This window comes from Palaemon carinicauda, chromosome 22, assembly GCF_036898095.1.
Source record: "Palaemon carinicauda isolate YSFRI2023 chromosome 22, ASM3689809v2, whole genome shotgun sequence".
NCBI classification, from domain to species: domain Eukaryota; kingdom Metazoa; phylum Arthropoda; class Malacostraca; order Decapoda; family Palaemonidae; genus Palaemon; species Palaemon carinicauda.
The window spans coordinates 6,454,596-6,482,432 of NC_090746.1; the positions used below are offsets into that span (position 1 = coordinate 6,454,596).

At 44.0% G+C, this 27,837-nt stretch overlaps 1 long non-coding RNA gene across 1 annotated transcript in view; it reads right to left on the reverse strand.

Moving 5' to 3' along the window:
- Positions 1 to 26,346, reverse strand: part of LOC137616308 (uncharacterized) — a 63,511-nt gene extending 37,165 nt beyond the window's left edge. The window contains exon 1 of the long non-coding RNA XR_011039389.1: positions 26,171 to 26,346. This is a non-coding gene — a long non-coding RNA (uncharacterized lncRNA). The remainder of the gene's footprint in view (positions 1 to 26,170) is intronic.
- Positions 26,347 to 27,837: the final 1,491 nt, after the last annotated feature.

Genomic DNA, 27,837 nt, shown 5'->3' on the forward strand with positions numbered 1-27,837 from the left:
TGGCCCTCTCGAGGGACGATGGCCACATTCAGTTCACAGACAATGGAGATCTGAACCTCTTTCCGGACCCGACGTTTCTCGCCAAGAACGAGCTAGACACTAAACGGTGGGGTCCCTGGAGAATCTTCCCTCTGAAGGAAGAAGCATCCCTCTGCCCAGTGGAATGCCTAAAGGTCTATCTTCGTAGAACTTCAGACTTTAAGGGAGGTCAGCTTTTCATGGGAGAGACTTCTGGTTCAACGTTATCCTTGAAACAGATTAGGGCGAAAATCACCTACTTCATTCGCAGAGCGGATCCAGACAGTACACCCGCAGGTCATGATCCGAGGAAGGTTGCCTCGTCTCTGAATTTCTTCCAAACAATGTCGTTAGAAAGTCTTCGTGCTTATACTGGACGGAAGTCCTCGAGGGTCTTCTTCAAGCACTACGCGAAGCAATTACAAGAAATTAAGTTTCATGTGGTGGCGGCGGGCAGTGTGATAAAACCCGCTGCTTGATTATTGCGAAGAACAGTGCACTATTAGGGACTTATAGTAAAGGGTGTACACGATAGACTCGTAAGACATATCGTGTTGAGTTTTGTGTTTAAGTGATAACACTATAGACTGTTCTCCCTACACAGGTGACATTAAGCATAATAAACTGACACGAGTGCCAGGCATTCTTATATGCACAGTGTTATAGTAACAACAGATTATAGAACAAAACTGCATGTTTCCCTTGAGTGGCTAATGTTTTCCTTTTCAGGCAAACCCCTTTTTAATCCTGTTATTACTGTTTATGCTTGTATGTAGAATTATTCAACATACATTGTAATTGTTTACAACCATGATTTCTATTTTTGTAATAAACAACAATAGAACGAATATTTGCGTCTCCTTCGCCCCAAATATTTATTCAAATAGTCATTTAAACAATTATCTAAATGCATAAGTCAGAGCATCCTTGACTCTTTTGATAATTAAGTCAATACTAGAACTAAGATTCATGGTGTTCCAGGCAAACAGGTAAGACCTTGTTGTACTTGACTGTTCATTTTACTATTTAAAGTGTTCCTACACATATATAAACCTGTCCGTCTCTTCACAGACCCGGGAGCTACAGTAATCTGCCCAAGCCATTTCCATCCTAGTACAGACTATGCTGTACGTATATGTTGACACTAATATACAAACTGTTTGCTAGATTGTTCCCTGAACTCACAATCCTCGGGTTTTTTCCTCGAGTCTACCCAGACTCTTCCCTGTAGGGGGCAGGAAGCACTGACATATTCTATGATCAGCTGATTGACGTATAACGGTAACATCAAGTGTCTCTAGGTCTAAAGACCGAAGAGGAAAGATTTAGCTCGAGATGAACGGCACTATTGGAAATCCACAGATACATTAATGCTCTGGTACACACACTTCCATCACGACGACATGGCCTGAGCCCAAAAAACAGATTTTGAGCGTAGCGAAAAATCTATTTTTGGGTGAGGTAGCCATGTCGTCCTGATGGACCCACCCTCTTTTGGGACAAAAGGATAATGAATCCCTCCCTATAGTACTGTATCTGCATCACCTACAAAGCTACAAAGAATGACGGTGGCGCCTCGGGTGGCGGACAGGCGCACTATTTGCAGAACAGTAGTGACTCGTCGAGAGCGTTGTCTCTGGAACGACTCACCCTATTCTTGCCTCTCTTTCCCCTCGTAGTGAAAGCTCTATTGGGGGTGTAGATAGCCATGAGACGTGTCAAGAATACGTCCTCTGATATTACACGATATCCCTTCGTAAAATTTTAAGGGATATTCGCTCCAGGAGTTAGAATTCTGGATACCTTTGGTAAATTCTCTGGGATATATCACTGTAGTCAAATATACCTAGGAAGTTACCTTTGAAGGAACTTCCATCAGGACGACATGGCTACCTCACCCAAAAATAGATTTTTCGCTACGCTCAAAATCCGTTTTCTCACCCGTCCGCAGTCTGTCCGTCACCTGCAGAGTGGATTGCTACAATTTCGTCCGCACAGGTAAATGTACTCTGCCCGTCTCGGAAATAAAGCATCACTCTACTATGGTCTGTCTCATACCTCACAACTGGTCACCCCGGAGTTTTCCTTTAATGGACTTACAACGGCGATTTCCAAAGAAATCGTAAGGGCTCGCGACTCCATTCACCTTAACACCATTAACGGACTCAACATGGTGCAAGTTATTTTACGTTTTGGCATTAGCAAAGTTTTGCTACGGAGTTTTCCTTGACGGACTCACAAGGCAATTTCGACAAAGAATACACTAATTCCAAGAAAAGAAGGAAACAATTAAGTAATAAAGTTGACAGACCAGGAGTACAAACACTTTAGAGGACAATATCTGTTATCTAAAATAGGACCCATGAAGTAAAAATAAACCCTGATAGAATTATTTTGAGTTGAAATGTGCACCCTAAGATGGGTTATATACTAGCCAACCTAACTCGCAAAAGTTTCCAGTAGTGGTTAGTAACCCTTCCTATATGACTAAGAATGAGTCTGGGAATGGCAAAAACCCCTGACACTGACTTTCCATGATAGAGAAATTGAATTCCTACAATAGCATGTAAAATATCAATAAAAAAAGGTCGTTAACGCATTCCCATTAGCTCTTCATACAAGAGCACTGGAAAACTACTTTGCCACAAATTTCCGACAACAAAGCATCGTAAAAGACGTCAAGCTATTTTCAAACTAATAAGTTGACAGGGTGATAATATGAAAGTAGTAACATGAGGCTTGTTTTACGATGTTGTTAATGTAGAACAGAAACTAAAAGCTGCTGCTGCCCCCCCCCCCCCCCTCTCTCTCTCTCTCTCTCTCTCTCTCTCTCTCTCTCTCTCTCTCTCTCTCTCTCTCTCTCTCTCTCTCTCTCTCTCTCTCTCATTATTTTGAATATTTGTAACCTCATTACCTTTTTTTTTTCTCTTTCAGCCTTTCTCTCTTGCTACTAAATATTAGTTATGGTGAAAGTATCTTCATAATTTATATTGACTTAATATATGTCAAATTACAAAAAAATCAGTACTTTCAAGTGTCCGAAAACGGGCATTGGGTGTCATACCCCATATCGCCCACTTTCGTCAGAATGTTGGCCAAGTTACGCAATATGACAGATCTATGAATATTTGCATATGAAATGATATTTTGATTATAAAATAAATTTTTGAATATACTTACCCGGTGAATATATAATAGCTGACGTCTCCGGCGGCTCGACAGAAAAACACAAAAACTCGCGAGCGATCGCCATGAAGGTTGCGGGTGTGCCCACCAGCGCCAACTATCGGCCAGATACCGCATATACATGTAAACAGCTCCAGTTCTTCTCATCCCGCTGGGTCTCTATCGGGGAGGAAGGGGGGGCCTTTAATTTATATATTCACCGGGTAAGTATATTCTAAAATTTATTTTATAATCAAAATATCATTTTTAAATATTAAACTTAGCCGGTGAATATATAATAGCTGATTCACACCCATGGTGGTGGGTAGAGACCAGTATTAATACAGTTTACAGCGTATATGCTTAGAGTTTTTGACAGTTATATCATAACAAAACCCAAATATATATAGGTACCTGGTAAGGAAGATGACTTTGACGATTACTCTGCCTTGTTAGTCTTGTCTTCCTCACGAAGCCCAGCCATCCTCTTAGGATGCTGAAAGACTCCCAGGAGCTGAAGTATCAAGGGCGGCAACCCATACAACAGGACCTCATCAAACCCTTAATCTGGGCGCTCTCAAGAAATGACATTTGACCACCCGCCAAATCAACCAGGATGTGAAAGGCTTCTTAGCCTTCCGTACAACCCAAAAACAAGATTAAAAACATTTCAAGAGACAGATTAAAAGGATATTGGAATTAAGGGAATGTAGTGGTAGAACCCTCACCCACTACTGCACTCGCTGCAACGAATGGACCCAGTGTGTAGCAGTCCTCATAAAGAGACTGGACATCTTTTAAGTAAAATGATGCGAATACCGACTTGCTTCTCCAAAAGGTCGCGTCCATAATACTTCGCAGAGATCTATTCTGCTTAAAGGCCACGGAAGTTGCTATAGCTCTTACTTCGTGTGTCTTAACTTTAAGCAAGCATCGGTCTGTTTCATTCAAGTGAGAATGAGCCTCTCGGATTAAAAATCTGATAAAATATGACAAGGCATTCTTTGACATAGGTAATGATGGCTTCTTAACTGAGCACCATAAGGCCTCAGATCCACCTCGTAAGGACTTAGTACGAGCTAAGTAGAACTTAAGAGCTCTAACTGGACACAGTACTCTTTCAAGTTCGTTGCCTACGATCTCTGACAGGCAAGGTATATCAAATGACTTAGGCCAAGGACGAGAAGGCAGTTCATTTTTGGCCAGGAAACCAAGTTGAAGTGAACATGTGGCTTTATCTGTGGAAAAGCCGATGTTCTTACTGAAGGCATGAATTTCACTGACCCTTTTAGCCGAAGCCAAGCACACTAGGAAAAGAGTCTTGAGGGCGAGATCCTTCAGGGAGGCTGAATGTAATGACTCAAACCTGTCTGACATCAGGAACCTTAGGACCACGTCTAAGTTCCATCCAGGAGTTGCCATACGACGTTCCTTAGAGGTCTCGAAAGACTTAAGGTGATCTTGGAGATCTTTATTGTTGGAAAGATCTAAGCCTCTATGTCGAAAGACCGAAGCCAACATGCTCCTGTGGCCCTTAATAGTGGGTGCTGAGAGGGAGCGAACATTTCTCAGATGTAACAGAAAATCTGCGATTTGGGCTACAGAGGTACTGGAAGAGGACACAGATGCTGACTTGCACCAGTCTCGAAAGACTTCCCACTTCGACTGGTATACTTTGATGGTAGAAGCTCTCCTCGCTCTCGCAATCGCATTGGCTGCCTCCTTCGAAAAGCCTCGAGCTCTTGAGAGTCTTTCGATAGTCTGAAGGCAGTCAGACGAAGCGCGGGGAGGCTTTGATGAACATCCTTTACGTGGGGCTGACGTAAGAGATCTACCCTTAGAGGAAGACTCCTTGGAATGTCTACCAGCCATTGAAGTACCTCGGTGAACCACTCTCTCGCGGGCCAGAGGGGAGCAACCAACGTCAACCTTGTCCCTTCGTGAGAGGCGAACTTCTGCAGTACCTTGTTGACTATCTTGAATGGTGGGAATGCATACAAGTCCTGGTGAGACCAGTCCAGTAGAAACGCGTCTATGTGGATCGCCTCTGGATCTGGGACTGGTGAGCAATAGATTGGGAGCCTTTTGGTCAACGAGGTGGCAAAGAGGTCTATGGTGGGTTGACCCCAAGTCGCCCAAAGACTCTTGCACACGTCCTTGTGGAGGGTCCATTCCGTGGGTATCACCTGACCCCTCCGACTGAGACAGTCTGCCAAGACGTTCAAGTCCCCCTGGATGAACCTTGTCAACAGGGAGATGTCTCGATTTTTTGACCATATGAGGAGGTCCCTTGCGATCACGTACAGCGTGTGGGAGTGAGTGCCTCCTTGCTTGGAGATGTATGCCAGAGCTGTGGTGTTGTCTGAATTGACCTCTACCACTTTGTTTCGAAGAATGTTCTCGAAATTCATCAAGGCCAAGAGGACTGCTAATAGCTCCTTGCCGTTGATGTGCATGCTCTTCTGAACTGAGGTCCACAGACCCGAGCATTCCCGACCATCCAGGGTCGCACCCCAACCCAAATCCGACGCGTCTGAGAACAACACGTGGTTTGGGTTCTTGACTGCTAGGGACAGGCCCTCTCTCAGACTGATATTGCTGTCCCACCAGTTCAGGCATGCTTTTACTGGTTCGGAGACCGGGATTGATACCGTCTCTAAAGTCTTGCCCTTGTTCCAGTGAGAGGCTAAATGGAACTGGAGAGGCCGAAGGTGCAGTCTCCCTAGCGAGACAAACTGCTCCAGGGATGAGAGAGTCCCTACGAGACTCATCCAACTCCTTACTGAACAACGTTCTCTCTTCAGCATTAGTTGGACTTTGAGCAGGGCTTGTTCTATTCGGGTGGCAGACGGAAAAGCCCGAAAAACTAGACTGCGAATCTCCATCCCAAATATAGAATAGTCTGGGATGGGATCAGTTGGGACTTTTCTAAGTTGACCAAAAGTCCCAACTCCTTGGCCAGACCCAACGTCCAATGTAGATCCTGCAGACAGCGATGACTGGACGATGCTCTGAGAAGCCAGTCGTCCAAGTACAGGGAGGCTCGGATTCCCGATAGATGAAGGAATTTTGCCACATTCCTCATGAGCCTCGTAAACACGAGAGGAGCAGGACTGAGGCCAAAGCACAGTGCTCGAAACTGGTACACCACATTCCTGTAAACAAACCTCAGAAACGGTTGGGAATCCGGGTGTATAGGAATGTGGAAGTACGCATCTCGTAGGTCGAGAGAGACCATCCAGTCTCCCTCTCTGACCGCTGCTAAGACGGACTTCGTGGTCTCCATCGTAAATTTTGTTTTCGTAACAAAAACGTTGAGCGCACTGACGTCTAGCACTGGCCTCCAACCTCCTGTATGCTTTGGGACTAGGAAGAGACGGTTGTAAAACCCCAGTGATTGAAGGTCCGAGACTTTCACCACCGCTCCCTTCTCTAGCAACAGACACTTTTCTTGATTTAGGGCTTGTCTCTTTGACTCCTCTCGGTACCTGGGAGAGAGGTCTATGGGAGTTGTTACTAGAGGAGGTTTGCGTACAAACGGTATTTTGTACCCCTCTTTGAGCAACAGAACAGACTCTTGGTCTGCACCCCTCTTCTCCCAGGCCTGCCAGAAGCTGGCCCCTACCGCTGTCTGAGGCTGTGGGCAGTCAGACTCTGCCACGGGAGGACTTGGCTCCTCTCTTCTTACCTCTCTTTCCCTCGGCACGAGAGCCTCCCCTGCTGGGAGCTCTGCCACGAAAGGGCGGGATAAATCTAGACGCAGGAGTCTCGATCCTGGGTCTCACAGCAAAGGAAGAAGAAGGAGCTCCCTTGCGAGCAGAGGACGCCATCAGGTCATGTGTGTCCTGCACAAGCGAAGCAGCTATATCCTTAACCAGCTGTTGTGGAAACAAGGCAGCCGATAAGGGAGCAAAGAGCAGTTCCGATCTCTGACAGGGAGTAACTCCTGCTGAAAGGAAAGAGCAAAGGGTTTCTCTCTTCTTCAAGACTCCCGACGTAAAGGTGGAGGCGAGCTCATTGGAGCCATCGCGGATGGCTTTGTCCATACAGGACATGATAAGTAAGGATACATCTTGGTCGGCAGACGAGATCTTCCTACTTAATGCTCCTAAAGACCAATCAAGAAAGTTGAAAACTTCAAAGGCCCTGTATACGCCTTTAAGTAGATGGTCAAGGTCCGAGGAGGACCAACAAATCTTCGAGCGTCTCATGGCCAGGCGACGGGGAGAGTCTACGAGGCTTGAGAAGTCACCCTGGGCAGAGGCAGGGACTCCCAAGCCGAGAACTTCTCCCGTGTCATACCAGACTCTCGATCTAGAAGCAAGCTTAGAAGGTGGGAAGGCAAAGGCCGTCTTCCCCAAACTCCTCCTGGTATCCAACCAGTCGCCTAGAAGACGTAAAGCACTCTTAGAAGAACGAGAAAGCACTAGCTTAGTAAAGGCAGGCTTGGTAGCAGCTAATCCTAGAGCAAACTCAGACGGAGGCGAGCGAGGAGCAACAGCAACAAAATGATCTGGAAAAAGATCCTTGAAAATCATCATGATCTTCTTAAAATCCATCGAAGGTTGAACAGCCTTAGGTTCTTCTACATCTGACAAAACGTCCAAGGGATTATCATCAGGATGAGGATCAGCAACGTCCTCATCTGAAGGAACCTCGTCCGACAACTGATGAGTCTCAAGCAAGGGAGAGACCTGCCTTGGTGGCAATGCTTGACAAGCAGAGTCCACACGCACAGGAGCATCAGTAGCAGTCCAGGACGCTACGTCATGTAACTGCTTAACGGACTGACTAGCAACAACAACAGGAGCGGGAGGACGTTCGACGTCAACTCGAGACTGCCTAGACTGAGCAGTTAAAACAACTCTTGACTGCGGTGCTTGACGCTCAACGTCAAAACAAGTCAACTTCGCTGGTTGGCGAACGTCCTGAACGTCAACACGAGCATGCGGCAGCGGCTGAACGTCCACAAGCGGCTGAAAGTCAACACGGGACTGCATCGAGTGAGGCTCTACGTCACGTGACTGACGTGACTTTGTAACGTCAACAGGACGAGCAAAGGCTCGTTTGGGCGGCTGACGGCCAGGATCTCGATCAGCTAAACGGCGAGGATCATCGTGAACCTGCTCAGCAGTATAATCCTCCATAAGAGAGGCAAGCTTATTCTGCATATCTTGCAGTACAACCCATTTAGGATCAACGGGAGTGGGTGCGGTTCGAGACGAGGGTAACGTCTGTGACTGCAAAACATTGCCTACACTAAGACTCTCGGAGCCTGTGTTACGCTTCTGTTTAGGCGGCGAGCAGTCTTCCGATGACTGCACAGGGTCAGAGCTGTCCCAATGGCTACAACCAGGACGCTGGACCTGTCCTGAAGGGACTGACTTTCGCTTTAAGGGTCTCGAAACCTTGCTCCACGGTTTCTTACGCGAGAAGCCTTCGGATGACGAGGAGAAAACCGCCTCGCTCGTCTTATGGTAGAGGCGGTCTTGACGAGACACGCCCGAAACCATAGAGGGAACGTCTGTTCGTTGGTTAAAGCCTCTCGTACCCATAAGTCCTACGACATTACTTCTCCCTGGTGCATGGGAGCTTGCAAGAGGTCTCGGACTAGGCGAACGACAGGCACGAACAGACGAACCCTCGGTCGCAACACTGATAACACTTTGCGCACTAATCACTTTATCCCAACAATTTTCTAATGTGGCACTCTGACACTTTAACTCTTTTACATCCGCCATGAGTTGATTACGGTCCGTAGCTAAAGATTCAACTCTCTCGCCCAAAGCTTGAATGGCACGTAACATATCCCGCATTGATGGTTCATGAGTGCTAGTAGAAGGTTCAGGCACAACTACTACTGGGGAAGGATTAGGTTCAGGGGCATGGGAGGAGGAAAATTCTAATGATCTAGAGGAACTTCTCCTCACCCTATCTCTCTCTAGCTTACGAGAATACTTATCAAACTCTAGCCAGTCGAATTCTGAAAGTACCACGCACTCATCACACCGATCTCCTAATTGACAGGTTTTACCCCGACAATTAGAACACACAGTATGTGGGTCGAGAGAGGCCTTTGGAAGACGTTTGTTACAATCCCTAGCATTACATTTACGAAAATGATATTTTAATTATAAAATAAATTTTTGAATATACTTACCCGGTGAATATATAGCTGCAACTCTGTTGCTCGACAGACAAAAAACTGTACAAAAAAACTCGCTAGCGATCGCTATACAGGTTGCGGGTGTGCTCATCAGCGCCAACTGTCGGCCAGATACCAAACTCTATGTAAACAAAGACTCAATTTTCTCCTCATCCCACTGCGTCTCTATTGGGGAGGAAGGGAGGGCCGTTTAATTTATATTCACCGGGTAAGTATATTCAAAAATTTATTTTATAATTAAAATATCATTTTTAAATATTTAACTTAGCCGGTGAATATATAGCTGATTCACACCCAGGGTGGTGGGTAGAGACCAGTTAAATATGTTTACATCTTATGAGCTAAGAGTTTTTATTTCATTTTAGAAGTTATCAAAATAACAAAAACAAAATAAATAGGTACCTGGTAAGGAAGTCGACTTAGACGATTACTCTGCCTTATAAGTACGTCTTCCTTACGGAGCCTCGCGATCCTCTTAGGATGCTGACAGACCCCTAGGAGCTGAAGTATCAAGGGCTGCAACCCATACAACAGGACCTCCTCAAACCCCTAATCTGGGCGCTCTCAAGAAATGACTTTGACCACCCGCCAAATCAACCAGGATGCGAAAGGCTTCTTAGCCTTCCGGACAACCCATAAAAAACAACATTTCAAGAGACAGATTAAAAGGATATGGAATTAGGGAATTGTAGTGGTTGAGCCCTCACCCACTACTGCACTCGCTGCTACGAATGGTCCCAGTGTGTAGCAGTTCTCGTAAAGAGACTGGACATCTTTCAAGTAAAATGACGCGAACACTGACTTGCTTCTCCAATAGGTTGCGTCCATTATACTTTGCAGAGATATATTTTGCTTAAAGGCCACGGAAGTTGTTACAGCTCTAACTTCGTGCGTCTTCACCTTAAGCAAAGTTCGGTCTTCCTCACTTAGATGTGAATGAGGTTCTCGTATTAACAATCTGATAAAGTCTGACCAAGCATTCTTTGACATAGGCAAGGATGGTTTCTTAACTGAACACCATAAAGCTTCAGATTGGCCTCGTAAAGGTTTAGTACGCTTTAAATAGAACTTAAGAGCTCTAACAGGGCATAAGACTCTTTCTAGTTCATTGCCTACGATCTCCGATAAGCTGGGAATATCGAAAGATTTAGGCCAAGGCCGAGAAGGCAGCTCATTTTTGGCTAGAAAACCAAGTTGCAGCGAACAAGTGGCTTTTTCCGACGAAAATCCGATGTTCTTGCTGAAGGCATGAATCTCACTGACTCTTTTAGCCGAGGCTAAGCATACTAGGAAAAGAGTCTTAAGAGTGAGATCTTTCAGGGAGGCTGATTGTAACGGCTCCAACCTGTCTGACATGAGGAATCTTAGTACCACGTCTAAATTCCATCCAGGGGTAGCCAAACGACGCTCCTTGGTGGTCTCAAAAGACTTAAGAAGGTCTTGCAGATCTTTATGTTGGAAAGATCTAAGCCTCTATGCCGGAAGACCGATGCCAACATGCTTCTGTAGCCCTTGATAGTGGGAGCTGAAAGGGATCGTCCTTTTCTCAGGTACAGTGGTACCTCTACATACGAATTTAATTCGTTCCACAACCTACTTCGGATGTAGAAAATGTTCGGATGTAGAAACGAATTTTCCCATAATAATACATGGTAATTCATTTAATTCGTTCCTCAGCCTAAAAACCCACAATAAATCCTTAATAAATGGCTACACATAATTACACATAACACTAACATAACTGCATAATATGAAAGAAGCATATAAAAAAGATAATTATAAAGAAATAATGAATAAAAAATGTGTTTTATTGCCACTTTACCTTAGAGACAGGCCAACGCAGGTGTAGGATTTGCTACGCCAGGAAGAGACGGACGATCGGCGAGAAGGTAGACTTGGTGTTAACATGTTCTTTAAATAAATACTCTTCTCTCTCTCTCTCTCTCTCTCTCTCTCTCTCTCTCTCTCTCTCTCTCTCTCTCTCTCTCTCTCTCTCTCTTGTTCTTCTTCACTGTTAGTGTTAGAGACGTCTATTAATTTTTTTTTTCTGAGAGAGAGAGAGAGAGAGAGAGAGAGAGAGAGAGAGAGAGAGAGAGAGAGAGAGAGAGAGAGAGAGAGAGAAATTAAAAAAAATGAGATTAAACAAAAATGTGTTGTGTACATATGATTTTAACAGCGTTAACGAGTTGAAAGACAGTTAAATGTAACTAAAAAAACAATATCAGCGAATCTGAATTCCTTTATCAACTAAAACAAATATTGATACAAACACACTCGTGTGCGTATGCGCAAACACACACACACGCACGAGGAGACACGAGCGGCGAGGAAGTAGAGATGGTGACCGGTAACATACCGTAACTTACACTACAGAAATTTTAATCTAACTTCGCTTATTTATTTATTTTTTAATTTTTATATTTCATATTTTTTACATTTTTTTTCTTTTTATTTTTTATTTTCATTACTTTCAGTGACGAGTTACGGTATGTTATCGCAGTCACCATCCTCCTCTCCGACTGTCTCTCTTATTGCGTAGCAATTCTTGCACCTGTGTGTGTGTGTTTGTGCATACGCACACGAGTGTGTTTGTATCAATATTTGTTTTAGTTAATAAAGGAATTCAGATTAGCTGTTATTATTATCTTAGTTACATTTAATTGTTTTTCAACTCGTTGACGCTGTTAAAAATCATATGTACAGTACTCTAAACACATTTTTGTTTAATCTCTCTCTCTCTCTCTCGGAAAAAAAAATAATAGACGTATCTAACACTATAACAGCGAAGAAGAACGAGAGAGAGAGAGAGAGAGAGAGAGAGAGAGAGAGAGAGAGAGAGAGAGAGAGATTTTATTTAAAGAACATGTTAATGCTATGTTTAGAGAGAAACAAAAAGAGAGAAGTCTTATTTAAAAGAGCTTGTTAATGCTATCTTGGTTTTCTTTGCTTCACTTTTTTCTTTCTTTCTGTTCATCACGCTGGCCCTTCTCACAAATGATCGTTGCCAACAATCTCTTTGTTCTTTATCCCTATCAACAGATGGCGTTCTATCTCTTCCAGGTTATTGCTACGATGTCTTGTAATAATGGTGATCCCCTTCGATGGTTATTTGCTTTAATGGCTGCTTTCAGCTTAATGATCCTCGAGATCATAGGCCTATTCCGGCCATATTGTTTAGCCATACAGTATCACTCACATGCACACTGCTCTCATGTTTTTCTATAATTTCTTGCTTCAATTCTAATGAAAGAATTGCTTTCTTCCTGTACTGAAACTTAGCTTCTTAGGCACCATGATTATAGGTAAAATCAAAAAGGAAATGTGAGAAAAGGAAGAAAATAAGCACTGTTAATAACAGACCAAACAGAGGACAACCACACGATACACACAAGAACAGAGAACTGAGCACTCGACGCTCAATGGCGTAATGTTTACTTCGTGTGTCGAAATAAAATTCGGGTGTAGAGTCAAAAATTTGCTCGAATTTTACCTCGGATGTTGGAAAATTCGGATGTAGATACGTTCGGATGTAGAGGTTCCACTGTATAAGAGAAAATCAGCTATTTGAGCTACAGAGGTACTGGTCGAGGATACAGAAACTGACTTGCACCAGTCTCGGAAGACTTCCCACTTCGATTGGTAGACTCTAATGGAAGACGCTCTCCTTGCTCTAGCAATCGCACTGGCTGCCTCCTTCGAAAAGCCTCTAGCTCTCGAGAGTCTTTCGATAGTCTGAAGGCAGTCAGACGAAGAGCGTGGAGGCTTTGGAGTACCTTCTTTACGTGTGGCTGACGTAGAAGGTCTACCCTTAGATGAAGACTTCTGGGAACGTCTACTAACCATCGAAGTATCTCGGTGAACCATTCTCTCGCGGGCCAGAGGGAAGCAACTAACGTAAACCTTGTCCCTTCGTGAGAGGCGAACTTCTGCAGTACCTTGTTGACAATCTTGAACGGTGGGAATGCGTAGAGATCCAGATGTGACCAATCTAGGAGGAAAGCATCTATATGTATTGCTGCTGGGTCCGGGACTGGAGAGCAATAGATTGGAAGCCTCTTGGTCAGCGAGGTTGCAAAGAGATCTATGGATGGTTTACCCCAAGTGGCCCAAAGTCTCTTGCACACATCCTTGTGGAGGGTCCATTCGGTTGGAATTACTTGCCCTTTCCGACTGAGACAATCTGCTATGACGTTCAAGTCGCCTTGGATGAACCTCGTTACTAAGGAGATGTCTTGACCTTTTGACCAGATGAGCAGGTCCCTTGCGATCTCGTACAACGTCAGTGAGTGGGTACCTCCTTGTTTGGAGATGTACGCCAAGGCCGTGGTGTTGTCCGAGTTTACTTCCACCACTTTGCCTCGAAGGAGATACTCGAAGCTTTTCAAGGCCAAATGAACTGCCAACAGCTCCTTGCAGTTGATATGCATGCTCCTCTGACTCGAGTTCCACAGACCTGAGCATTCCCGACCGTCCAGTGACGCGCCCCAGCCCAAGTCCGATGCGTCCGAGAAGAGAACGTGGTGGGGAGTCTGAACAGCCAGGGGAAGACCCTCTCTTAGGTTGATATTGTCCTTCCACCAAGTCAGACAAGACTTAATCTTTCCGGAAATCGGGATCGAGACCGCTTCTAGCGTCTTGTCCTTTTTCCAGTGAAAAGCCAGATGGTATTGAAGAGGACGGAGGTGTAGTCTTCCTAGTGATACAAACTGTTCCAGGGATGACAGCGTCCCCACCAGACTCATCCACAGCCTGACTGAGCAGCGTTCCTTCTTCAGCATCTTCTGGATGGATAGCAGGGCTTGATCTATTCTGGGGGCTGATCGTCTTGTTGTTCAGCAACGTCCTCATCAGATAGTTCCTCATCCGAAAACTGATGAGGAAACGGCAACGGAGTGGGTAACGTCTGGCTCGCTGAGTCCGGTCGCACTGGTGCATGCGTGACGGAGCCGGACGCAACGTCATGGAATTGCTGCACAGTCTGTGAACTGTCAACAACCATGGGTGCGCGAGGAAGCACAGCGTCCACCCGAGACTGTCTAGACCGTCTGGGTTGTGCAGTCAACACCATACCGGGTTCCTGAGGTTGACGCACCGTGTCAAAACAAGTCACCTCTGATGGTTGTTGAACGTCCTGAACGTCAACAACCATCTCCGAGCGTCGCTTAACGTCAACGTGCGGCTGGCAACCCACACTGGGTCGCATCGGTGGAGGAACCACCTCAACTGGTAGACGCGAGAAGGTTACCTCAGCGTCAACAGGACGCACAACCGACCGGTTGGAAGGTTGTTGGCCAGAAGGTTCAGCAGCAACCTTCTCCGCATTAAAGTCCTCTATCAAGGACGCAAGCTTGGACTGCATGTCTTGCAGCAAAGCCCATTTAGGGTCTACGGGAGCAGGTGCGGCAACAGACGGGGTTAGCGACTGAGGCGGTACCGCTTTCCATCCCTGAAAGCCTTGTTTATGCATGACAACATTGTACAGCAAAACTTCAAAGGCTCGAAAACAGCTGTGAAGTTGAACTGTAAAAAACTGGGAGCGTCTCCTGGCCAGGCGCCAGGGAGGGTCTACGAGATTTGAGAAGTCTATCTGGGCAGAGGCAGGAACTCCCAAGCCGAGAACTTCTCTCGTGTCGTATCAGACTCTCGCTCTATAAACCAGTTTAAAAGAAGGGAAAGCAAAGGCTGCATCCCCCAAACTCCTCCTGGTGATAAACCAGTCGCCTAGCAGACGTAAAGCTCTCTAGGAGAGCGAGAGAGCACTAGCTTATAAACAACGGCTTCAAAGTAGCTAGGCCTAGTGTAAGCTCTGACGTTTAGGCGAACGAGGAGCAGCAGTTACAAAAAGATCCGGACAAAGATCCTTAAAAATCAGCATGATTTAATGAAAGTCCATAGAGGGCTAAGCAGCTTTAGGCTCCTCTCCGTCTGACAGAGTCCTCAAGGGAATATCAGTAGGAGGGGGAACAGCAACTTCCTCATCTAAAGGAACCTTGTCCGATAAAAGCCGAGTCTCAAGCAAGGGAGAGACCTACCGTGGTGGCAATGCTTTACAAGCAGAGTCCACACACACTGGTGCAATTAGCGGACCAGGACGCAACGTCATGTAACTGCTTGACAGTCTGTGAACTGTCAACAACTGAACTGTCAACAACAACAGGTGCGTGAGGACGCACAGCGTCCACTCGAGACTGCTTTGACTGTCTAGACTGAGCAGTCAAAACAACTCTAGAATGCGGAGGTTGACGCACAGCGTCAAAACAAGTCAACTCCGATTGTTAGCGAACGTCCTGAACGTCAACAGGAGCATCAGCAAGTGGCCTAACGTCCAAAAGTGGCTGAAAATCCACACGAGACCGCATCGAGTGTGGTTCTAAACAACCTGACTGACGTGACTTAGCTACGCCAACGTCAACAGGATGCACAAAGGAACGTTAGGTTGGCTGAAAGCCAGGATATCGATGAGATAAACGGCTAGACTCAACGGACTAATCGGCAGAATAGTCTTCCATAAGGGAGGCAAGCATATTCTGCATGTCTTGCCGTACAACCCATTAAGGATCCACGGAAATGGTTGCGGTAAGAGACGAGGGTAACGTCTGTGACCGCAACACTTTGCCAACAAAAAAGACTCTCGGAGTCTGTGTTACGTTTTTGTTAGGCGGCGAGCAGTTTTCCGATGACTGCAAAGGGTCAGAGCTGTCCTAATGGCTGTAACCAGGACGCTGGACCTGTCCTGAAAGGACTGACTTTCGCTTAAGGGTCTCGAAACCTTGTTACAGGTTTCTTATGCGAAAAGCCTTCGGATGACGAGGAGAAAAACGTCTCTCTCGCCTTATGGTAGGGGAGATCTTGGTAAGATACACCCGATACCATAGAGGGAAACGTCTGTTCGTTGATCAAGGCCTCTCGAACCCATAAGTCGTATGACATTACTTCTCCCCTGGGCTTGGGAGCTTGCAAGAGGTCCCGGACTAGGTGAACGACAGGCACGAACAGACGAACCCTCGGACGCAACACTGTAACACTTTGCGCAATATCACTTTATCACTACGATTTTCTGTTTTGCACTTATTACACTGAAATCGAACCTTTTACTGATTTCTACCCGAAGCACGCAATTCTACCCTTATCAAAAGGTAGTAAATGCGAAATCAGGCGTATAATGCAAGCATATTAATACCAGCAAAAAAAACAGTAAACATCTTTTAAGATAAAAAAAAATCAGTGGTTGGGGAAGAGAATAAACACTAGTTCATTCAAAACTATGTTTTCAATCTCTCACCGTACATTGCCTGGGGACGAGAATAAAACTAAAAACGTTTTATCCTTTCTCCCCGTACAGAGACTAGGGACGAGAGTAACTCGAGAACGTTACCCGCTTGAACGGAACGTTTTCTCTCCTCTCTCTCCCTCCGTCTCTATATCTCTCTCTCTTTCTCTCTTGATTTCGCACCTAAGAAAAGATCCCAATTACGTTTCGTCAAAAAAACATGTTATTTGACCAAAGGAAAAAACTGAAAGGTTTTTCAATTAAAAAGTTCCTTTAGAATAGAATTTAAAACATTTAAGCTTTGAAAGAATGAACAAAACGTCAGAATCGATTTACTCTTTCTGCAAAGTGAAACCGTGATACACTCTCTCTCTATCGTAACGATAGAGCGCAAACTGCGTAGCATAAATAAACTAAACGTTAGTTCATCTTTGAAAACAGTACGAAGAATATTCAAAGAAAATCTTTCATAAACTATTCTATTTAAAAAGTTTTAAATCCTTAGCTCTTTGAAAGCTATTTGCGTGATATAATTACTAAAAGCCTAAACACACTTCCGTCTAAGGGAAGGGTCGGCCATTTAAAAGTCAAAGAAAGTCCATACTCTCTTTATCACCAAAAATTAAATCTATCCAAAACGAGTTCAAGATTTAAGATGAAGATAAAACACCTGCACTGCGAAAGCTCAAACCAGAATATAGTACTTCACCAAAGATGATGGGAAAAACTCCAGGTTTCAACAGCGAGTAAAGTACGTCTTGTCGACACGTCGACAGAGAGAAAATTGAGTCTTTGTTTACATAGAGTTTGGTATCTGGCCGACAGTTGGCGCTGATGAGCACACCCGCAACCTGTATAGCGATCGCTAGCGAGTTTTTTTGTACAGTTTTTTGTCTGTCGAGCAACAGAGTTGCAGCTATATATTCACCGGCTAAGTTAAATATTTAAAATTTAGGAATTGGAGAAGGGTCAGCCATTTTGAAAAGTCAAAGAAAGTCCAAAAACAATCCAAAGTCATCAACAATTAAATCTATCCAAAAAAGAGTTCAAGAGTTTAAATTGAAGATAAAAACACCTGCACTGCGAAAGCTCAAAACCAAAAAGAAGTACTTCACCAAGACTGTTGAAAAACTCCAGGTTAACAGCGAGTAATGGAATCAACTTGTCGACAAGACCGACAGAGAAGAACTGGAGCTGTTTACATGTATATGCGGTATCTGGCCGATAGTTGGCGCTGGTGGGCACACCCGCAACCTTCATGGCGATCGCTCGCGAGTTTTTGTGTTTTTCTGTCGAGCCGCCGGAGACGTCAGCTATTATATATTCACCGGCTAAGTTTAATATTTAAAAACAGCAGTTTGTGCTTACTACATTAATAACAGAAGTGAAATAATAAAACAAATTGCCGACTTGCTTCAACAAATGTTTTTGTTTTTACGATAGGCTACTTGCAGATTATATAACACTTCCGTACACATTTAAGATAAAATTTTTTGTAATGACCCTTAGTTGGTCATGTCTGTTGATGAGATACGATAATATATGAGAATACCAATTCAAGAATGTAGATATCGTAAGCATAATTTTATTCTCATATTTATATAGCATATTTCGTTAAGTGCTCATTTTACACACAAACCCAGTAACGTCAAAAACAACAAAATCATCTATCACTTTCTAACAATATCAGATTATGGAGACTTTACTCAATGCTTTAGAAAAATAAATACTTCCTCTTCCTCTCTGTGCCCAACGTCCTTGCCATGCTCCATCTATTGGGTTTTCCATGACCTATCTGTTCAAAAGCTTCGGTGATTCATAGTCAGGCGATTCGTGTTCACTATCTGGAGGTCTAAGGGAACGAACTTTTGTTCACGATAGTACTTGGCCGCCGACCATGGCTTGTGGAGTGATCGCAGACGAGTTGGTATCGGTCTTGTTAGATCTCTTCGAGCGTTTGATGCGTATTTTCTCCAGACTCCTGATGCATCTTTTAATTGTGCTCTCAGCACTGGGTCTGTCACTGAGGCAAACTGGAGAGAACCCAGAACCCTCTCTTGTTGCCGTCTTGATATCCTGTCGGATCGTAGAAGTCTCTTGACAGATCCCGCTATCTCTCTCCTCTTCTTTGATGGAATGGAGAGGTAGTGTGACTGTAAGTTCCAGTGAACGCCCAGCCATTGGAACTTTTGAGCTGGAGATAGTCGAGACTTTTCCAGGTTGATCTTGAATCCTAGTTCCAGGAACTGGATCACTTCCTTGGAGGCTTGCATGCATTCTTCTTCGGATGCTGCCCACACCAGCCAGTCGTCCAGGTAGGCAATCACCTGAACTATCTTTAGGCATAGTTGACGGATAACTGCGTTCACAAGCTTTGTGAATACCCTTGGGGCTATGTTTAGTCCCAAGGGCATGGCTCTGAAGACATATTGTCTCTTTTGTAGCTTGAATCCTAGGTAGGAGGAAACTTGTCGATTGATTGGGACATGCTAATATGCGTCCGCCATGTCTATGGAGACTGTATATGCCTGTTTGGGCAGTAGTGTCCTTATGTGTTGATGAGTAAGCATCCTGAACTTGTGGTTCACTATGAACTTGTTGAGTGGTGACAAGTCCAGAATGACTCCGAGTTTTTCAGAGTCCTTCTTCGGAACACAAAACAGCCTTCCTTGGAATTTGACGGACTTTGCCATTCTTATGACTCTCTTGTCCAAGAGTTCTTGGACATATTCTTCCAGAATGGGGGTTGAGTGTTGGAAGAATTGAGGGAAAAGTGGTGGAGTTGTGTTCCATCTCCAACCCAGTCCGTTCTTGATCAGGCTGTGGGCCCAGGGATCAAGGTCCAACAATCCCGGAAAAAGAAAAGTCTCCCTCCTACCGGAAGCATCTCACTTTGAGTGCTGGTTGGAGGACTTTCCTCCTTGGCCACATCCACCCTTGTTGCCCCTGCCTCTAGAGGGGCGTCTAGAGGAACCTCGAGACTTCCGCCGAAAGGTCATGGATTGCCTTTCAAAGGCTGGGGTGAAAACAGGCAACTGTGTCGCTAGTTGCTGGGGCACCAATTGGAACATGGTGGGTGGTTGTGCCACCGTCTGGGACACCGTGGCCACGGAAAGTTGCTGTTGTCGAGGTGGGCGAGAGGGCGCTCTTGGTCGTTTAGTCTTCCTTTTGGGTTGGGGACCCTCATCTGGTGAAGACTTTCTCTTAGCCGACAAACACCACTTTTGGAGAAGATTCCTATTCTCCGTGGCAGCTTTGTCGACAACCTCTTTGACCACTTCACTTGGGAAGATGTCTTTTCCCCAGATGTTGGAAGCTATCAACTTCCTCGGTTCGTGCCTCACCGCAGCCGAGGCGAACACGAACTCTCTACAAGCCCGTCTGGCTTTAATAAAGTTGTACAGGTCATTAGTGACTGTTGCCAGGTGAGCTTTGGCAAAGACTATGTACATATCTGGGGTTTGGGGACACTTGCCATTGTTTCCAGTCCAGTCTGGAGAGACATCGAGGCGGCAAGTCTTTCCTTCGTTTCCTGCTCCCTGCGCAGGTGGAAGTCCGACAACTTAGGGAGGTCTTCTCCGAACTGACGTCCGGCAATGTCAGCCTCCAAATTCCCGACTGAGAAGGTGTTATAGACATCCTTCCAGTCCGCATCATCCGATGGTAGGGCAAGGGAGAACAGCCTACACTCTTTTGAGTGTGGGGCAAGGTTTCCCTGCCTCAACTGCCTTTAAGGCTGCCTTGAACCCTTTTTCCATAAAGGGGAAGGCACGGGAAGATGCAGCAATGAAAGACGGGTGCTTCTTGCCGAGAGCCAGTACCTTAGAACTAGTGAAGGCCCTCTCTTTCAAGGTACTGGTGAACAAGGCCTGGGCTTTGGGGAGGTCGGTATTATGACCTCTTTCGGCTCTGTCTCCTCTTTCGAGGGAGGTTCCGTCCTCAGACGAACGTAGCAGTCCAGATAGGCTCCTTTGCTGGGCCAAAATTCAATAGCCTCTACTGGAACTGTACCCAGCTTGTCAGAGAGGAAGATCTTCCCTCCTGACATAGGCATCTGCTCAGTATACCTCCATGGGTTGACGTAAGAGAAAGGGGGAAGGTCCTTAACGTTTAGCTTCTTCGGAGCTAAACGGGAAGTCACGAGCTGGTGCATCTCAGATCGAAGTGCAGCTTCCTTCTCAGATGACTCCTTCATATCCTGAAACATAGACAGGAGAGAGATTAAGGTATGGCTAATATTGTCCAATTGAGGGGCAGAGGAGGTCAAAGGGATGGGCTCAGCCACCGGAGCCGATGAAACCGAAATGATTTCAGTTCCTTCATCGTCGTCTTCAGGAGGTAACACAGACGCCTGCTCCTGTTCTTAGGCTAGAAGACTACGCTCCGTCTCTTCGGAAACAACCGACATGTTGTCTTCTAGCTGTATGTCCTTTGTGGCATCCGAAACTTCAGATTCTATCGGAATCTGGACGAGGGGGATCTCCGATTGAGGTTGCGGGATAACTGCATCCGAAGATGCCCTAGGGAAAAGACCGGCCCTCATCTTTTCGTTAGGAAGGTATGGGCCAGTGGTGTTCTTCTGAAAACCTCTGACCCATTTACGCAGCTTCTCTCTTGCTGCATCCCTTGACTCAGTTGACTTTAGATCATCAAAAGCCTCAGTAACCAGATTTGAACATATGTCACATACCTGGGGGGTCCCAATACTTCAGAGAGCCCTTCGTCGCTGCGCAGCGCATGTGCGTCCTGCACAGTCCATGGCCGCAGAAGTTCTTACTGCGGACCTTACAGAAATGGTTTCCACACTCGAGACGGTCCTCCCGTAAAGAAAGGAAAGGCAGATGATAATCGGGGAATTATCTCACAAAATTCATCATACAATGTTAGGTATATTTTTAGCATAGGATAGATAAGCTAGAAAGGAAAGAGGAAAGACACCTACATGTGTTTCCTGCTCATCCAATTGCTATGACTTCCCCAAAATAGAATCTAAGGGTATTTCTTAAGGCTAGAAATATTAATGGAAGACGTTTATCCTCAGGATATATAATGGTGTAACATAACACAGTCTTCTAGAATTCAATATTGGGGATTGAATGTAGTGATCACTGTAAATTAAAGAAAGAACTCACTTTCTTTATATCAAGTGGTCTCACAATAGGCTGCCCATGAAACACCATGTAGGTTAGAAATTGTATGGGCTACCGTACAAACTATACAGTGGTTTTCTTAATGCAGTATGATCAATATTGCAATTCTGCTGACCACTGTACAGCTATATACTGTAGGACATGCCGGCATATTTTCCTGGGTTTAAATAGAAGGTGCACTGCCTTCTAATGGTAGTGGGTGGCAGACCGCCGGCTGCCGGGGGGTCGCCAACATTCGGCAGCTCTCCGTCAGCCGACAGCGAGAGATATGTCGTCAGACAAGCATTCGACCGGCTGCCAGTGGGTCGCCGATCGTCGGCAACCCATAGCATTCGGCAGCAGTGCAGTCTGCAGGTGGTCTGCAATCCAGCCGGCTGCCGACGGCCTCATGGATGCCGGCAGCTAGGACCCAGGGTACAAGTGATAAGAGAGAAAGAGAAAGCATGGATTTGGGGGGCATGTAAAGGCTCAGCCTTACAGCCCTCCATCCAGAATGAGGGTTCATATGGGAGGGGGAATTGATACATTCGGGCTTCCATCCAATCACAACCCGACCGAACTCTGCCGGCAAGGTTATGGAAGGCAGACCAAGAGAGGACTGTAGAACACTCAATAGGGGTGGGGGAATCTTTGCCGGCAGCCGACAGAGAACCCGAGCCAATCCCACAACCTACCCACACTAGGGTTGATTGTAGGATGATGGCCAAGATATGTGAAGGCTAGGACATCACTAAAGGACAGCAAGGGGAGGGGCGAGGGTCCTGTAGGCGAGGTAGGAGCCGGCAGGTTCTATCTCACCTAAAAAGACTCCGTTTATGGTACAAGGACTAACCCATGGGGCCAGGGAATTAGATTCCCTAGCCTAGGGTTAGCCCAGTACAGAATGAGATGGCAGCACCCTCGCTGCTGTCTCAGATGGTAGGAACAAAGTCTAGTATCGGAGTCCCCCAATCAATAGAAGAATTCAATTCTTAGGTTCTGCCGGCACAGGACTGTCTGCTAGGCCACAGGGAGGAGGCATCATGTCATATAATGCCTTCAGGTGAGGCCTAGGGAGGTCTAACCTACTGCATCGGTAGCCTAACATGACTTAGGAAGTCAATTCACCAAGCCAGTTGGCCACCGACCACAGACGGAATACTCAGATGTTCTGACCCAAAATCAAAACCAGTATTTGCGGTTAAGGGAAGGGGCAGAAACACCCTAGCCTAGATTTACCCGAATAAAATTCTGGGTAAAACCGACAAGGGTTTAGCCTAGGCTAATTCAGAGGGAGAAGAGATTGCTCTTAAATCCCCTAGGGAGATTGGAATCGCTTAAAAAGATTAGGAGGTGTCAGTCTCCACTTAATAAGACGATACAAGAGCAATCGGGGACCTGTATGAAAGTATACTAAAGCCCCTAGGCTAGTAGCCTAGGAGCGTTGAGAATCGACTACCAAAACTCTATCGTATACTATCTTGGAAGGGAAAAATTTATGCAGTAATATCTTATATGTATAAAATATTGCCTAAAGCTTCAATAAATTATCACACTAGGAAAACTATATCATGCATGAGAGTAAAGGCTAGGTGCCTACGCTAGTAGGCCTAACATGAGTGAGGATCAGTAACTAAATCGCCGAAACCACAGTACCATCGGCATAATATTTCCTAGCTACAAAATGCTAAATAGCTAAATTTATTAAAGCGAATATATACCGGGAAGGTCGTTCTGGCTGACTAAATGACACATGCATATCGAACGACCGCGTCCATGACGCCATCTGGTTAGGCAACAGATCGTTACGTTAATTAAGTCTTGAATCGATTAAAAAACTGGCCAACTGGCCAGAGCTTACATTTATACAAATTAAAGATAATATTCAACTTTCCAGAGGCAGATGAAGCTGGAGAAAGCATCATAGCAGCTAAAGCAATCCCAAAATAGCGAGAAAGCACTGGGGAAAACACCGAGTTAGTATCGCTATGAGAGAGAATGACAAGATGGCGCCTGGACGTGACGTCATACTGGCGCTCAACAACAGTAAGAGTAGGAGCGTTGCCTTAATAACGGCCCTTCTACAATTCTTGCCACTTTCCCCTTTCAAAGCGTAAATGCTATTAGGGGTGTAGATAGCTATGTGGCGTTGTCAAGAATACGTCCTCTGATATTATGCGATATCCCTAAAGGCGAAAACAAGGGATATTCGCGCCAGGAGTTAGAATTCTGGATACCTTAAGTAAAATTCTCTGGGATATATCACTGTAGTTAAATATAATCTAGGAAGCTACTATGAAGGAACTTCCATCAGGACGACATGGCCTGAGCCCAAAAAGAGATTTTATAGAAAAGGCATTTGATAAAATTAAACACTACCATCTCTTAAAAAGCTTCAATATTACTTTAAACAATCTCCGTTCACTATAGCCTATAGCTATTGTTGCTATATTCTTCATATCAAAAGTGCTAGAATAATGAATTCTTGAACAGTAACTCCAAAATATCTATAAAGAATTGCTGCAAATCATGTCGAAATTTTGCAAATGGTTTCATGTTATTGGAAGCAATATTACCTCTGCTGTGGGTTCTAGAGCTTTCAAATATGCAGGACAAAGCTCCCACTATGGTAAGCAGCGCTTCTAGGAGAAGGACACTCAAAAATCAAACCATAGTCCTCTAGTCTTAGGTAGTGCCATAGCCTCTGTACCATGGTCTTCCACTATCTTGGATGAGAGTTCTCTTGCTTGAGGGTACACTCAGGCACACAATTCTATCTTATTTCTCTTCCTGTTGATTTGTTAAAGTTTTTATAGTTTATATAGGAAATGTTTATTTTAATGTTACTGTTCCTGATATATTATATTTTTCCTAGTTTCCTTTCCTCACTGGGCTATTTTCCCTGTTGGAGCCCCTAGGCTTATAGCATCCTGGTTTTCCAAATAGAGTTGTAGCTTAGCAAATACAGTAATAATAACAACAACAATAATAATAATAATAATAATAATAATAATAAATATATGAAGGACTTCAAAAAGTTGAGGACTTTATTTTGTAAGTGATGTGTTTTTGACAGTTAATGTAGATATGCTCTTCGATACTCCCAATGCCCAAGAATGTACACGACAAACAGATCTTGAATAACCTGTATGGCACAGGATGTCTATATGTGACATGACAAAGAAAACAACCTTTAAATTAAGAAAGCCGTAAAAGTAAACAATATCCCCAAAATAATGACCCACATCCTTGGCGTGCTCAGAATATCCATGAACACCACTTACTAGAACAAAAATATGTTAATTTGCGAGGGATGAGAGCCATGAAGCCAAGACCAAAGAAAGATCATATAACCAGGCAAACATTATACTTAATTTCACGCTAATTACGCTAACCATATATTTTTCTATCTGGTTGTCTAGTGTTTCAAGCATTACTATTGCTGAAAAACTCTTGATTCGTATTTCCTCCACCCTAATACCCCAAATTTCCAACTAATATCCCCATAATTACTTTTATATGGAGCAGGTAGAATAAACGGGTGGTTTGACCCAGTATTCTTTGTCAAAACTAAATTGAACACAGGATAACCAGTTAGTAAAACAGGTACTTTCCTGTTATGGCCCCACCACCAATTTCCGTTATAACCCTAATACTATTGTTAGGTTAGGTTGCTAAAAAAGCATTGGTGTTATATCAGATATTAGTGATGGGGCAATAATTTATGTATTTAGCTAAATTTTAAAGGGAAAATATATACTTTAATTTCTAGCCAAATATATGAACCATATCCTATTCGTTATTTTGTTTAATCTATTTGTGCCATGAATACAGCGCTGTATAACCCATGACACGACTCAAGGCGTCTTTTAGCTCCTCAACATCCCACCACATTTCACGCTCTTTCCGTACAATTTATTACAATGTTATTAAAACTGAAGTAAACCAGAAAAGCACGGAGAGTGCAGACCTCCACTATGGTAGCTTATTCCTCGAAACCAGCTTGCCTTTCCTAGAATCAATGTAGACCGTAGGCGTATTTGAAGTCTGTGTGACAACCATGTGCGAACTTGGGGTTAAGGTTAGGGTTAATTCAGTCGACCTTTTGCGTGACCTTGACCTTAAACCTAGGATTTTCCAAACTGAATCACTTCCACGTCTCAACATAACAATTAATGCCCGTTAAGTTGTTCACAGACAAACGTACAAACAGGGACGAAAACATAACCTCCTCTAAACTTCGATGGTGGAGGTAATAAATCCAGTTATCACATTTAATCTTAAAAGAAACGAGAAAAAGTTGTATAGGCCCCTGATCTTTGTAAAGCATAGTCAGCCTTGTGAATAGAGCGGCCCTAACTGAATACAGTTTTACTGACAACTTCTATCGAATCCACTCCCTCAAAGACATCAAGGACTTACCTGCTGGACTTAAAAGAAGGTCAACCTTCCTTAGGTCCCTTGCCAGCAGTCTGCAAGTAAAACCTTCACCAACCTTCAAATCCTTCCCCGATGCTAGACCGATTTCTCTCTTCTCCAAAATCATATTCCCCAGGACTAATCCAGGGGTTTTAACGAACTCTATTGACCTTGCTAAACAGTTTATGGGCTGGCCAAAATTAATTTGACACGACTTCTTTACAGACTTAAGGACCTTCTAGACGAACCAGACGAGACTGTCGACGACAGAGCTAAAGTAAAGTTCGTAACAAAACTATTACCAGATAAACACGAAAAGAGGGAATGTCCGTCAACATTTGATCTGCGAACGAGTACATAGGGTGTATGGACAGTTGGATATGGTATCACTATTTTTTTGCCATATCGGGTTTCATAGTATCTCTTATTTAAAGTCCACTTCGAACCATTTGATATGGTAACAGTTTTGTTGGACGAACGTTTGTTTTGTCGGCTGGAAGGTCCCATAATCCTTAGTTCTCAATAAAACGTTCTGCACAACTATGCCTCTAACATACTGTAGTGCAACTGGATCTATCACCTGTTAAGCTATGAACAGATTTAATTTCCAACATATTCTCGCATGCATCCATTATTAGCTCGAACCATACATCGACCACTTAAAGTAAAACGTATAAGGAAAATATTAAATCAACTTTGATAAGCAGGGACTTTACGACCGTATTAGTAAACCCAAAGATAAATGTGGCATTTTTTAAGAGCACGTGGGGAGGGCTACTCAACTGATTCTACCTTTGGTTAACTACCTCGTTAACAAATACAATGGCCGTTTCAATATTCTACTGAAAATATTTTTTATTTTTAAGGAGCAGAGTCGTGTATTGCCTAACAACTAATATGGATACTAATATTATATATAGTATATATATATATATATATATATATATATATATATATATATATATATATATATATATATATATATATATATATATATATATATATATATATATATATATATATATATATATTCATCGTATATGTTACATCTTTAGGTTACGGATAAACCACAAGTGTAGATTAACTTGTACATAATATTTATTGAAGTTATTACAATGGCGCGTGGCTATGGAGTGCGCAGAATCGGTTGCGTTCTTCTATTACATTAAGGCGGGTGCGTTCGCATATATAACATCTCCCCTTCTTATAAAAAGATAGTAGTTTACATACAGATGTACATTACATAAACTTACATACTACTGCATGGAGAAATAGATATTTGAACAGTTATTATGCAAATTTAAAATTTACCAAAAATATCTATATATCTCCCTTTCTTTATGACAATCATTTAGAGCATTGGTAATACATCAGCAAATTTTAATATCAGAAAAAAAAATGACATATTTAACAAAATTCTGAAAAGAAATATTTGATTAGGCAATTTTAGCACAATTAAACACTTTACTGTAAAAACCATCCAGGATTTTTTTCAAAAATGAAACATCAAAAGCTAGCTGTGACCTACATTCAATATCAGTCACTAACAATTTTTTATCTGACTTACATCTGATAATCCTGATACCTGGAAGGCATCCTTGAGACACGACCAGAGCGTGTCGTAACATGCGGAGAACTTGGTGGAAGACCCTGGGACCTGGAGGAATGGG